Source organism: Loxodonta africana, chromosome 8 (genome assembly GCF_030014295.1).
Source record: "Loxodonta africana isolate mLoxAfr1 chromosome 8, mLoxAfr1.hap2, whole genome shotgun sequence".
NCBI classification, from domain to species: Eukaryota; Metazoa; Chordata; class Mammalia; order Proboscidea; family Elephantidae; genus Loxodonta; species Loxodonta africana.
In genome coordinates this window covers 101,409,006-101,421,035 of record NC_087349.1, presented here as the reverse complement: position 1 = coordinate 101,421,035, position 12,030 = coordinate 101,409,006, and the positions used below count along the sequence as shown (strand labels likewise).

Sequence of the window (12,030 nt, the reverse complement as noted above, 5' to 3'; positions counted from 1 at the left end):
GAATTTTATCATATGGAAATTATGTCTCAATAAAAAAAAAAAAGCTATTATTAAAAAAGATCCAGCTGCCTGCCCTGCCCCCAATTAAGGACAAAAAAAGACAATTCACGGAATAAGAAAAATAACCAATAAATGTACAAAAAAAATCAAATACTTGTAACCAATTAAATATAAACTTAGTAAGACAAGAATGGGTTATACTGTCTGGCCCAAAAGCAAAGTCAAGCAGAGCAAATGATCAAAATTTATTTCAGAGAGACCAAGAAAGTTACTGAAAACTACAAGCAATAAAGCAAATTAAGTGATATAACAGGCACAGAAAATTACTTTAATTGTAGTAATACATGGAGCCCTGGTGGCACAGTGGTTAAGAGCTGTGGCTGCTAACCAAAAGGCTGGCAGTTCGAATCTACCAGAAGCTCCTTGGAAACTATATGGGGCAGTTCTACTCTGTCCTATAGGGTCATTATGAGTTAGAACTGACTTGACGGTAACAGGGTTTTTTTTTTTTTTCCACAGGTAGTAAAGATACATGAAATAGGGTGACCTTGGATATTAACAGGGTAGTAGTCGTAAGTCCCTTGGTAGTGCAAATTGTTAATGTGCTCAGCTCAATCCCAAATGTTGGAGGTTCAAGTCCACCTGCAGCATCTCAGAAGAAAGGCCTGGTGATCTAATTTTGAAAAATCAGCCACTAAAAATCCTAGAAAGCACAGTTCTACTCTGACATACATGGGGTTGACATGAGTTGAAATCAACTTGACAGAAACTTTTTAGTAGGAAGATTACCAACAATCAAAGCATTAAATGACTAGGGCCTGAGACCTCAGGAGATAGGGATTTTCTGGCACAGGCAAATGTCTTAGGCAGAAATATGGGAAGAGAGAGAAGGAGTTTTCCTTAAACTAAAAAGTGGTTGGGCGGGGGGGCAAAAAAGAACAGGAAAGATCTCATCCCACTAGCCCAGCCTTTCTGTCAGGATGGCAGCATATGCCAGAGGGCAAAGCTTGGCCTCTTCAAGTCAGGGGAATAAACTTAAACAAATAAATTTTCAATATTTATGAAGAAAACTATAAATCATTCCTCAAAGACACAGAAGTAGACTTGAGAAAATGAGGAGACATCCTCTGTTCTTGGTAAAAAGGTCTCAACCCCATCAAGGTATCAGTTCTCCCTAAGTTAAATCACAAGTTTAATGTGCTCTCAATCAATACAGCAATGAGTTTTTTAATGGAGTTAGACAAACGGATGCTTAAGTTCATATAGAAAAATAAACATGTGAGAACACTGAAGAGAAAGCTCCGAAGGGGGCCTAGCCCTCCCACATATTAAAACATATTATGAGCCTCCATGATTAACAGTCTGGTCCTGGTGTATGTATCACCAGAAAATCCAATGGATCAATACAGGAAGTCCACTAACTACATATCGCTATCGAAGCTATCTTTCTTTAAGAGATAAAATTAGATCCATTCCTCACACCACGGAGAGAAGTAAATTCCAGATGGATCAGAGACCTAAATGTAAAAAATAAAGCTACACAAGTACTAGAAGTATGGGTGAATTCCTCTGCAATCTGGGGGCAGAAAAAGCCTTTCTAACTATGATGAAAAATTCAGACACAAGAAATATAAGATTCATAAATTTGATTATGTAAAAACACAACCTTTTGCATGGCAAAAAAACACCATAAGCAATGTTGAAAGACGACTTAGAGAAAATACTTGCAACATATGTCAAAGTTAAATGGCTAATATTCTCCAGTACGAACAGCTTTTTAAAACTGAGGAAAAACACACCAAAAAGCATATAGAAATGGTCATATTTATTAATATGAACAATTAATAAAAAGATACCAAAATGGTTGTTAAGCATATAAAAATGCTCAAAACGAGAAATACAAATTAAAAGTATTCTGAGATGCCATTTCTCAATCATTCAATTGGCAAAAATTTAACAGCTTGACAAAACACTCTTTGTCAGTTAGGGTACCAGGAAAAAGACACTCTTATACATTACTGGTGGGAATTCAAAATGGTATAAACTATCTGGAGAGGAATTTGGCAATAGCAAACAAAACCTATATATGCATTTCTCCTAAAGGTATACCTTCAACAATACCAAGATATATATGCACAAAACTTCTCATTCTAGCATTACCTATAACTGCAAAGACTGGAAATTACTTAAATGTTCAAGTGCAGGAGAACGGGTGAATAAACCATGGTACATACGGTGAAGTATTATGTGACTAAGAATGAAAGTTTTGTTTTTAATTTCTGCATACTATTTTTTCAAATGGCTACAAAGCTGTTAGAAAGATCAACACCAAACCTGTTGCCATGAAGTCAATTCTGACTCATAGTGACCCCCAATTGTTACAGAGGAGAAGTGCTCCATCGGATTTTCTTGGCGGTAATCATTACAACAGATTGCCAGGCCTTTATTCCACAGCGCTACTAGGTGTGTACGAACCACCCACTTTTTAGTCAGTAGCTGCGCACAAACCACTTTACGCCACCTAGGGCCCCAGAGTAAGCTCTTGTTAGTTGCCACTGAATCGATTCCGACTCGTGGCGACCCCATGTGTGCAGAGTAGAACTGTTCCACAGGCTTTTCAAGACTGTGGCCTTTAAGAAGCAGATCACCAGGCCTGTCTTCCAAGATGCCTGTGGGCGAGTTCGAACCACCAACATTTCGGATACTAGTCAAGTGCTTAAGTGGCTGCACCACCCAGGACTCCACAGACTAATTTGTTAGGACACAAAATCTATTAAATTGTTTGGACCTAACTAATAAACGAAGCTGTTAGATGTATCTTTTGATCTAGAATGTTGTAAAAAAAAAAAAAAATTACTGATACACTAAGGGTGCCATTAAATGAGAAAATTTGGGAACCTCTGATAAAGACCTGAGAGTCCGTTAAGAGTGTGTGACTATTGTGTGTGTGCATACGTGTGTGCGTGTGCCTGTACGTATGGTTATGAAATTACTTGTCAACCAAATTTATAACAGGCTAATGGAGGCACACCCATATTGTCAATATTGTAGTTAGTGCTGTGACAGCTCTTATGGTAGCACTAAAGAGAAGCAACTAAACCAGTCTTTGAAGATTTTTTTTTTTTTTTCCCTGAGATGGGTTTGGGAGAAAGAATCTAATCAAAATACAATTATTGGAGAGGCATCACCTAAGCCAAGCTCTAAAGGACCAGTAAGAGTACATGAGATTGAGGGAAGGAGCGGTGGCTAGAATCCCAGAAAGAGGAAATGGGGGAGAGAGAAAACATTAGCATTCCAGAAGCTGAATATCATGGAAGAAGAGAGATGAAGCTAGAGAGTTAGGAAAGAGTGGGAAGGTTCTGTACATCAGATTAAGAAGTCTGAATTTTTTTTTAAATAATTTTTATTGTGCTTTAAGTGAAAGTTTACAAATCAAGTCAGTCTCTCACACAAAAACCCATATACACCTTGCTACACTCCAATTACTCTCCCCCCAATGAGACAGCCTGCTCTCTCCCTCCACTCTCTCTTTTCGTGTCCATTTTGCCAGCTTCTAACCCCCTCCACCCTCTCATCTCCCCTCCAGGCAGGAGATGCCAACATAGTCTCACGTGTCCACCTGATCTAAGAAGCTCACTCCTCACCAGCATCCCTCTCCAACCCATTGTCCACTCCAATCTATGCCTGAAGAGTTGGCTTCGGGAATGGTTTCTGTCCTGGGCCAACAGAAGGTCTGGGGGCCGTGACCACCAGGGTCCTTCTAGTCTCAGTCAGACCATTAAGTCTGGTCTTATGAGAATTTGGGGTCTGCATTCCACTGCTCTCCTGCTCTCTCAGGGGTTCTCTGTTGTGTTCCCTATCAGGCCAGTCATCAGTTGTAGCCAGGCACCATCTGGTTCTTCTGGTCTCAGGATGATGTAGTCACTGGTTCATGTCGCCCTTTCTGTCTCTTGGGCTCGTAATCGCCTTGTGTCCTTGGTGTTCTTCATTCTCCTTTGCTCCAGGTGGTTGAGACCAACTGATGCATCTTAGATGGCTGCTTGTTAGCATTTAAGACGCCAGATGCCACTCTTCAAAGTGGGATGCAGAATGTTTTCTTAATAGATTTTATTATGCCAATTGACTTAGATGTCCCCTGAAACCATGGTCCCCAGACTCCTGCCCCTGCTACGCTGGCCTTCGAAGCATTCAGTTTATTCAGGAAACTTCTTTGCTTTTGGTTTAGTCCAATTGTGCTGACCTCCCTGTACTGTGTGCTGTCTTTCCCTTCACCTAAAGTAGTTCTTATCTACTATCTAATTAGCGAATGCTCCTCTCCCACCCTCCCTCCCTCTCCCCTCTCGTAACCACAAAAGAATGTTTTCTTCTCAGTTTAAACTATTTCTCAAGTTCTTATCATAGTGGTCTTATACAACATTTGCCCTTTTGCAACTGACTAATTTCACTCAGCATAATGCGGTCCAGGTTCCTCCATGTTATGAAATGTTCCACAGATTCCTCACTGTTCTTTAACCATGAGTAGTATTCCATTGTGTGAATATACCAGAATTTATTTACCTATTCATCCGTTGATGGGCACCTTGGTTGTTTCAAGAAGTCTCAATTTTTTAAAGCAGAGACTCTGAGACTTGTACACCAATGTTCACTGGAGTGCTATTCTCAATAGCCAAAAGGTAGAAACAACCTAAACGTCTATCAACGGATAAACAAAATGTACATACATACAATGGAATACCATTCAGCCAGTGGAAGAAATGAAGTATTGATACGTTATAACATGGGTGGAGCTTCAAGACATTAGGGTGAGGGAAATCAGTCTATCACAAAAGAAAAAATGTTATATGATCTCACTTATATAAAAAAGAAAAGAAAAGGCATATGCACAGCGACGAAAGTTTATTAGTAGTTACCAGGGGTGGGAGAGAGGGAAGAAGGGCAGGTTATTGCTTATGGTGTACTGAGGTTTGGTTTACGGTGACAGAAAAACCACCTGAGTGAGGGTAAGGTTCCACAGCCAATTATTGTAAGTGCTGTCAATAAGCTGTACACCTGTAAAAAGTTGAACTGGCAAAGTCCTGTGATAGGTATATTTACAACAAACAGAAAAAAAAAAAAAAAAAAGGAGTAGCTGCTGAGGCTGTTTAGGTACGACCAAACACTGCATGGGATATGGTTCCTTGGTTTGGGGGTGTAGGGTCACGGTTTCATGATGGCCTAATAGTGTGTTTAGTGCTTCAGTTCTAACTCCTGGGCCATGGTGTACTGCCTGGGGTCTTAAAAGCTTGCACCAGCCATCCAAGGCACACCAGTTGGTCTCTATTAGCCTGGAGAAATCAGAGGAGGAAGCAGAGTCAGGAATAGGAGGAGGATATGGAACGTGTTGGTACTTGCCTCCATTAACAACCTGTCTCCTCTGCTATAAAACCAGAACTGCATGGTGCCCAGCTACCATTACTGAACATTTTGATCAAAAATTTCATAGAAGAACCCTGATCAAAAGGGGAAAATGCAGGACAGAATTTCAAATTCTCATGGAATCCGGATTTTCTAGAGCCATGCAGGGTTGATGAACCCTTGAAACTACTGCCCTGAGATAATCTTTAAACCTTAAAGCAAAATTACCTCTTAAAATGGAATAATAGTTTAGCTTACCTAGTAAAGAACGTCTACCTTGAGCATTTGCTCTTTTAACAAATTAACAACAGCAACTTGAAAGATTAGATACAAAACTTAGGGGGGCAGTGAGTTTATGTTAAGAGGGGAGGAACAATGTAAAAAGTAAAATAAGAATGGTTGCACAACTCGAAGAATATAATCAGTTATCGCTGAATTGTACATACAGAAACTGTTGAATTGGTGTATGTTCTGCTGTGTATATTCTCAACAACAACAAAATAAAATAAAATATATACATAAAAAAAGGAAGTCTGAATTTTATTTGAGGGCAAGAAGGAGCCATGAAAGGGCTCTAAGCAGCGTTTTCGCAACATGTGGTAACCTCCATTTTCAATGGATTACAATACTAGATGCCTAACTGCATAAGAAAGCAGAGATTCTGTGGCTTAGATGTTCACACAACCATAATCTCTGTGGAAAATGGGGATTCTCTTTCCCCCACCTTCACAACACATCTGAGAGTAGAAGTCACTTCAAAATCTTGATGTGTCTCCATGTCCAGCATGAAACTGTCAGACCCCGTGCAGTGCAATGGATCGCTTTTATATGGCCTTTCTTGCCATGGTCTTGTAACTTCCACCAAATCATTGGGTGGGACTATGCAAATAAGGTGCTTGTGGCCTACCAAGAAGACTGGACAGCTCACTAGTAATGCAAATAAGGTGCATGGAACCCTAATGAAGGGATTGGTTAGTCTTGCCACTCACTAGGCTTAAAGACAGCCAATCCCAGAGCAAAGAGAGACCTCATTACCGCCAAGGAGATGGGAGTGGAGCATGTCCTTTGGACCCAGGATCTCTATGCAGAGAACCCCCTAGACCCAGGAGACAGATAAAGAGACACAACTGTAACACTGGAGACAGCACAAGACAGAGAAAAGCAGCGGAAGAGAAACGGCGGCAGCAAAACCAGGAGACGGGTATGAGACAGCATGGTGTGCTTGGACAGAGGCTGCTACAATATGTGTGCCATGAAGCAAGAAAGATAAGCGTCTTCAGGCAGGAGACTTGCTGGCGGAGTGGGGTGCCTCTGGGCACTTGTCAGCAGAGCTAGGCTTGCTGACCCACAGAGCAAGAAAGCTGAGTGCCTTAGGCTCAAGGCAGTACTGGAGGAGTAGAGCGTCCCCAGGCACTTACTGACAGAGCTAAAGAGCTTTGTAATACCTGCCTGAGAAGGGCAGAGGCTGGACTGAGAGGCCAAGGGCCAGTGAGAGGTCGAGGGCCAGTGAGAGGCCTGCCTGCGGACACAGCTAAAAAGAGGCTGTCCTGATGGAAGAATTGTATCCTTAGTTATCCTTAGTCATTTCTGATCCCGAGTTATAACCTGTTACCTCCCTAATAAAGCCCATAATCATGAGTATTGTCTGTGAGTTCTATGTGGCTACTGTGGTGAATTATCAAAACTCAGCAGAGAAATAGGGCAGTGGGAGGGATGGCTGGTGCCAGAATTGGGGAAAAGGTTTGAAAGAGGAGGTATGTCTGACCTCTACCTCACAGGGACCAACTTTGGGCTGATGCTTATCTTGATTCACCTCTCTCCCTCTGAAGTTAGAGGACCTCTGACGCCACAGTGTTATTTTTACACCCTGATACATAGTTTCAATAAGTGAATACTGCAATGAAACTGGATCTCATACTTCAAAGACAGTATGTGTGTGAAGTGTTCATCTACTGCATCAAATTCAAGACTCCACCTGCAAAAAGGCCTTTAAGAATAGTATCGTAAGCCTTTATGGAAGCTTGCCTCTTCGGGGCTTTATGCCTCTTCGGGGCTTACACGGACTAATTTTATAATTTTGAAGGAATAAGTGTTTACCTTCAAGTATAAATCAAAGGTGCAAATTCTATTCTAAAATTTACTCGTACATCTTTCAAAAACTCACAAAGCTTTAATTTCTTTCTATATTGAAATCAAATAATTATGAATGTTACAACGTAATAAGATACTTCAGAGCTAAAGAAAAAACAAAGAATAATTGTTACCAATGGGCTCCAGAGAATGAACTGTTTTTTACTTAGAGAGATAGTCTTCAATTTTTTTTAAACCAGGAGATGAACACAACTTTCATTAACATAGTTCCAGTAAGAGTAATTGGGCAAATATAAACATGTATTCTCACATCCTTCAAATTAAGCCCATTTAAAAGTGCACTAATAAAAGTACCTAGGCTTGGAAAGAGTGTACAGAATTCTACCAGTACTGAACGACAATTAGATTTACAAGAGTTCAGTCACCTTTAAAACTGCATGCTAAACCCAAAAAGAAAATGACTTATGATCTTAAATGGTAAAAACACAGAGCAAGCACACCTCTACCTCATCCACCATTACTTCCAGCCCCACCTGCCTCCATCTCCAGCAGGGAAAGAACGAACTAAGGAACTACGTGGTTTCAGGAAAGGTTTACTACAGTGGTCCTCTCAAATAGGAGCCATCCAGATACTTTAGAGGTAAAAAGCAGTATTTTCCAACCTGGTCATCAAACACCAGAGCTGTGTTCCTAATACTCCAGCAGGTTGCCTATGTGAACAATGTCCTGATTCACAGTGCTTCCTAACTTTTTTTTCATCATGTCTCACATAAAGAGTGGTAACACTGAATTTGTAGGAACCATGGAGATAAACAGAAGAGAGGCTGCTGCCCAAGGCCACCTGCCCAGCATCACTGGCAGTTCCCAGCCCCGTCAAGGAAAAGGGTGCCGAGATCAGTATCTTGGCTCAATCAGAATCACCGTTTCCTCAGCATTCCAGGATTAACTGCAATATCCGTGCTCATACTTGCGAATCCAGGTAGGCAATCAACATATGAGAACTATTATTACTAGGAGAGTTGTTGAATTAAAGGGAAGTCTGACCTGTGTACAGTGGTTATGTTGCTGAGATAAAAGAATTGCACTGTCTCCTTAAATTAAAAAAAAAAAACAAAAAACCATTACTGTCACGTGGATTCTGACTATAGCGACCCTTTAAGACAGAGTAGAACTACCCCATGGAGTTTCCAAGGAGCACCTGGTAGATTCGAACTGCTGACCTTTTGATTAGCAGCCACAGCACTTAACCACTATGTCACCAGGGTTTTCATTGTCTCCTTAGTGTCTAAGAATTTTATAAAACAAGCATAAACTACTTCCCTTCTTTTTCAAAATCATAATCCTTTTCCTCATTAACATTCACAGCCTCTTATTCCAGTATTTTAAAAGTGATTATCCTTGCCACATACCAACTCAGGAATATAAGTGCATATTATGCGAATATACACGTTTACAAGAAGTGATAAACTGGTTTATTTATGTTTTGTGGAAGCTGAACTTGGAAAACCAGTACAGGATCACCACCAGATAGTTGGAGGAAAGAAGACATCAGCAGTTTTTAAAATCCAACCGTCTACAGACAAAAATCTTCTCTCACAAATAGTAAGCAAAATTCTCTCCCATAATAACCCATTAAAACTCCCGTAATAAACCATCAGAATAAAGTGCTACACTGAAAAACTATTTCAAACAAGTGATATAGACGACGCACGCTAAGCAGATACACTATGGAACGGCATATGGATCTCTGAAAAGAAAAGTCAATGTAGCTATTCATAAACTATGCCAAGGTCATATTAGAATGTCAGAAGATTTCATGCATCCACAGGAAGAACCAGCCACTCTAAGCAATTCTGTGATACATCATGTTTTCCAAGCAGTGGTAACTCCCAATTTCCTCTTTAAGATAGGGTATGGTTATCAACTCAAAACAAGAAGTTATATAAATCTCTTTCCTGATAACCCCGGACAAACATCCTCAAGTAGTAAGCATTTAACACTGGAATATAAATTTTATTATAACATCCCCTCATAATCTCCCAAATATAATTTTAACCTTTCAGAGAAGGATAGATAAAGTTTTAGCAGACAAGAGAGTCTTCTTGAATTGTTCTTTGACCCTGCTGAAGAACAAAAAGAAAAGCAAAGTCTTATGTACAAGAAATCGGAACAATAACAAAAAAAATCTAACCAAACAAAAATAAATGACTCCTGGAAAGCCACTGTGAGACCACCTACTCATTCATTCATTCATTCAGTAAAGAAATGTATGAGTAGCTTCTAAGTTCTAGGCACACCACATGGACACACAGCGATAAGACATGGCTTCTGTCTTGAAGAAACTGAAGGTCCAAAAATAATGTTTTAAGAGTCGCAAAAGTTATTTTATAACAATTCTGTATTAGTAGTGTCAGAAAAATATAAGCTAATAAAATATATTTAAATACTTTAATAAGCATAAGGCAAAAGGAATGCCTTCTACTGTGAGTTTACTGAGATTCATTATCGATTTTTGGAACATGATTCAAGTTGTAATTTGCTTTTAGCAAAAGATTAACTTATGACACGTTCTGTTAAGAAGAACGCCAAATTTGTTCTTATACATTAATGCAACTCTCTTCAAAGGATGGTTTGCTTTTAAGTGTAACATACAAACTCAGTTTTTAAAGGAGGAGAGAAAGAAACTAAAAAAAACTAGAAAGCCTTTGCATCACAGAAAATTAAAAAAAAAAAAAAAAAGCATTTCCCTAGAGAAGTTTTTCCCTCCCACACCAAATATAATTTGTAAATTAGGTGCTTTTCAGCTCGACAAGTAGGGTGTGGCACTGGAGCTCTCACACTATCTCAATGACACTTGGATGAGCTCTCACAAGTCTGGACATTCAGGTTTCCCAGCAAAGGCCAGTTAACTCCCTAATTCTCCCTAAATCTTAAAACAACACTGCCACCTCTGCGCCGTCATCCCTGCCCACTTACACACATGTACCCTGGCTAAAGCATACAGTTCACGTCTTCCACATCTGGAAATCCTTTAAGAACGAACGGAGAATAAATCTCTACAACCGAAAATATCTACACTCTCTGCTTCCTCGTTTCATAGCTTAGATTACCCGAATACGGGTTAAACCTGTGCAAGAGCTCAGGATCTGCTATTCAGTTCAGTGCGGAGCGTCTAATAACTTCAGGCTGAAAAAGCCATTCCTTTAACTGGCACAAAACACCGGCAGAGATGCTTAAAAAGCAACCGCTTTCGCAAAGGAGTGGAAAGAAAGGGAAGGGAGGGGGTGGAGGAAGGCGCGGGGACTGCGGCGGAGGGTCCCCCCAGTTCACCGGCACCGCCCGGGGACCTCGGCGTGGCGGAGCGGGGACGGCCCAGAGATGCGGGGTGACCTTCCGGCGAGACTAACTCGGAGGTGCTACCGGGCGCGGGGGACCTCGCCGCAGCCGCCAGCTCTCGGGGGCGCAATCGCCCGCACAGCCGCGAACGCGGCGCCCGGGATTCCAGCCCGGGCTCGTCCCCCAGGCAGAACGCGGGATGTGCAATCTCGGCAGCCGGGCCCTGGGCCTGGGCCTCGGCCCGCCGCCGCCTGGACACACCCCCGCCGCCGTTCTGTCGGCCCAAGCCGCTCCCGGGGCGCCCAAGGCGGGCATCACTCACCTGCACCGCGAGCCGGTCCGCCGCCCCACGGGCTTCGGAAGCCGCGGCTGCACTGACTCCGGCCGGAGAGTGCTTCGCCCTTGTCCTCAGAAAGGCACCGCGCCGGGGAGCGGCTGAAGAGGAGTCAGACGGGCGGCGGCGGATCCTGGGCGGCGGGAGGAAAAAGAGGAGGAGGATTCCCGGCGCTCAGCTCTCGGGAGATCCACCCTCCTCCTGGCCGCTCTGCAGCAGCCGCCGCAGATCACTTCCGGGGCGCCGGAAAGCGGGCGGGGCCGGCCGGGGAGTAACTTCCTGTCCGCGAGCGGCGAGTAGGGCGGACACCGGCCAGGGCTGAAGAACAATGGTCGGGATAGTGAGGGCTAGCGGGGACCCGCCCCCTGGGTCCCTAGAGCTGTCTGCGCCGCGTTTCGGGCGGCCGCACCTCGGCTCTGCGTCCCGCGAGGTGAAGTCACCTCCCGGGGGCCCGGGCGTGGCCGCCAGGCTTGCGGAGATTCCCGGATCTGGGCGTCGGCGCCGCGACGTCCTTGCCTCGTCTCTTTCCTGGGGACCAGGAGGGGGTTCTTGGGGGAAGGAGGGGAGAGCTGAGTCCGCCATCTTGCTTTTACCGGGGCAGCCCCTTCTCCCGAGTCGTATTAGGGTGGAGACCACCCGGGTCCTGTGGCCAGGGTTTCCTAGAGTGCAGCCGGCAACGTGGCTGGATGCGGGCCGAACCCTAAGAGGTGGGTTGGGTCAGTCGCTTGCCCGGGTTGGGGGGTCCCGTTGGCTGCTGCGGGCCTCATGCTTAACTGCTGACCCTTGAAGAACTCGCCTCCGCAGGTGGCCAGGGAGCCCTTTCTGAGTGGCTCAGGAACCCTCCTGGACACAGCGGTCTGGAGCTTGGTGTGGCA

At 43.3% G+C, this 12,030-nt stretch overlaps 1 protein-coding gene across 1 annotated transcript in view; it reads right to left on the bottom strand.

Moving 5' to 3' along the window:
- RALA (RAS like proto-oncogene A) overlaps positions 1-11,282 on the bottom strand; it is a 90,800-nt gene extending 79,518 nt beyond the window's left edge. Inside the window, exon 1 of the mRNA XM_003406893.4 lies at positions 11,144-11,282. The gene's annotated coding sequence lies outside the window, so the exon portion shown is untranslated. The remainder of the gene's footprint in view (positions 1-11,143) is intronic.
- Between the last annotated feature and the right edge of the window lie 748 nt (positions 11,283-12,030).